Below are 3,212 nucleotides of genomic sequence, written 5' to 3' on the forward strand. Positions count from 1 at the left end.
GCGGGGGCCTTCCCGACATGGGACACCCGCAGCCCGGGCGGCGGCGGCGGGGACTCCCTCAGCCCGCCAGGGGGCGCCGCCTGCGCCTGCGCCCGGCACTGGCCCTCCCCCCTGCGCCCGCGCCGGCGCCCGGGCCCTGCTACCTGCTGCTGCCGGGAGAAATTCCTTCCCTGCACCTCTGGGTTGTCCCCTCTTGAGTCAGCCCGGGGCGTTTTGGGTCCGGGGGGAGGCCGGGTGGCTGCATTCAGACTTTCCTTCCCCTCCCCTCTGCTTTGCAGCCACGGGGGGTTTCTGCCTGGGGCAAGGCTTCACAGACTCCCCATGCTTGAAGAAGGGTGGCTGCGCGCCAAAGCTTGCTAAGCACTTGTTCCCCCCACCCCCAACTACTCAGTTGGTCTAAGAAAAGATACCACAGATACTCAAAGACCCTTACCTGTGTGTATGGGAGGGGCTTTGTAGTGAAGTGGGGGGGAGGAGGGGAGCACAAGCCATCATGCAAAACTCCTTGCCTTTGGTGTCCCCTGCTGGTGCTAGCCCAGGGAGCTCCATGTGGCAAACCCAAGCGTGGGCTCAGCAGCCCGCTGTGGTTCCTGCTGCTGTATTTAGCCCCAGGCATGGCCACGTGGGCATGCCCTTAAATCAGAATGCGTGGCCTAATGGCTAAATGCAAAATGCCTTCTGAATGAAAAGTGTCCCAAGCCTGCAGCTGCTTCTGCTGCTGCACAGAGGTCTTATGGAGCCGGAGAAGCTGTACTGCTCTAACTAGACACCCGGAGACCTGAAATGGTGCTGCTCTGCCTCCTGCCAGTGTCGTCGAAGCTCAACGGGTGTAATGGTACTTGTATCCGTACAACGCGTTATCCCACAGGAAGGCATCTTTATACCACTATAGGGCTGTGTCCATGTGAGGGCTTGTATAATTATATAAAATTACATCCCTATGTGACACCATTGTACTGCTACAAAATTGGTGGTACAGCTGGCAGGCTTGACCCTGATGTCCCTTCCCACCCTACAGTTCTGCGATTCTTGCCTTGACTGCAGAAGTGGCTATTCGCAAATCTGGGGTTGTAATGAGGTTGTAATGAGGTTGTCTGATACCCAAGGTGCTCATCACTTCGCCATGATCATGGCTCCATCCATCACTTAGCCTGGCACTTGTCAGGGGCCCTTTCTCTCCCTGAGTAGCAGTAGTAGTCATCATCATGAGTGGTGTGGTCACATGCTTGTCCCCATATAGAGACAGGGAGATAGGTGGCTCATAGTATTGACCTCAGCTGTTGGAGGATGTCTGTATGTGGGTGAGTGAGCCAGGACCACTGTGCTCTCTTCCTGTCACCCATAGAGTTTCTACTTTCAGCAGAGACTCACTGTGAAGAGCAGAATCTTTTCAACCCATTCACAGCTTTTGTTTCAATCTGTCTCCACACTCAAGCAGCTGTTATTGCTGTGGTTATACTCTTTTCAGCATTCAGACTTTCCTCTCAGAAAGCCTTGTTTCATGAAGCACAGAAATGCAGGCTTGGGCTTGATGTAGTCAATGTGACTCCAGAAGCTGGGGATCTAGACATGGGCCTTTAGTGCTGTAATGTGTCTCAAGCCAGCTCTGCAGTTCCTGTGTGGTCCTTACTTGTCTATATAAAGTCAGTCAGTTATGTGAGGATCATGATCTATCGTATCAGGGAAGGGTATGGTTTGGAAATGTTCAGGCACACCTATTATATAAACAATGTTATGTTAATTAAGTACCGGATAGTTTAAGACGATAGTGTTATTAAATGCAACTGCTAAATGGAAAAGTCCAGTAGCCACAATATGTAATGCACCTCCTGTTATTATGGAAGTAGTCTGTGCTGGACAGATATCAGAGTCCAGCCCTGAGCGCTTCCAACCTAAAGGAACAAATACCATTCAGTGCACTGGCGCACCACATAGTGATCACAGACATTCTTCTCCGAGATGCTGAATTCTGCCTCAGGTACCAAGCACCTCGTACTTGCATTGACTTCATTGGGAGCTGGTGTTGCTCAGCATCCTCCATTATCAGGCCGAAACCGGGAATGCTTCATGGAACAGGTGGGTCTTTCAGAAGTGGGTATTATAAACTCACCTGTCCTCTCATTCTCTGCCTTGTGTTCACTGAAGCAGGGCTGTGCTTGGAAACAGGATAGTCCTAGTGTTATCATTTACAACTTTGTAGTTCACTCCTAATTAGTCTTTTCTCGGGCTTTTTCCCTGTAGGTTCTGTGCTGTCTTGGAAAGCAAGGTGTTCCATAAAGCATCAGCATTCAGTGCTTCTCATCTAGCATAATTTCAGTGGGAGTTAGGTGCACTACTGTTAAAGATCAGGGTCTAAGTGATTCAGCACTGGAGGTGTGGTTTTCCTGCTGTGCCTGATATACACATGAAACAGCGGCCAAGAGTTTAATACGTGGTACTGCTCCCCCCTCAGTTGTAGCCCTAGAGGGAAGAATGAGTGGAAATGAGTGTGAGCAAGGAATTATATATGACATCACATATTACCTGGCAGCTAATGAATAGCCTGGGGGAAATGCGCACCTATGATGAAGCCACTACCTCTCAGGAAAAGCCTGACAAGGCAAGAAATCATTGTTGCTAGTACACACCAGAGATATCTAAACATGTATGATTCCTATCTTTTTCCTTGATAAGCTGAAAAATAAGCAGCACTTTAGTTAGGGGTTGTGTTTATAGTATAGGTCTTTCCCCTCTCCTCCCCACATCAGTGGGCCAGCAAGAATTCACTTGCAATCATCTTTTTGTACATTGATTTTATAGCAATAAGTACAATGGGTTCCTGACTGCAGTGCCAAGGCCCTGTGACAACACAATAAATAAATACATTAATTACCATCATCATTTCCAAATATTAATCCCTAAGAATGTAATTATAAAAGATATGAAAACGAAAGGTGACACCCTTCATATTCTGGCAACACCTTTACCTCAAAGGACCTGGCTGACCCTGAGCTTAAAAGTGCTAATTCAAAGACAATTACACCAGTGCACAAAACTGATATGAAATATAACAATAATAGCAACTGAGTTCCGAAAACCTGGTTATCAGGTTCTAGCCCTAAATGGTCCTGCGGCTGGTGTGATTCATCTCTAAGAGAGGAAGAGAATGAGAAGGAAAAGAGGGAAATCCCTTTTATTGCAATAGCACTGCTTGAGGTCACATTCAGGTTCAG

This window comes from Alligator sinensis, unplaced genomic scaffold (assembly GCF_000455745.1).
Source record: "Alligator sinensis unplaced genomic scaffold, ASM45574v1 scaffold417_1, whole genome shotgun sequence".
Taxonomy (NCBI): Eukaryota; Metazoa; Chordata; order Crocodylia; family Alligatoridae; genus Alligator; species Alligator sinensis.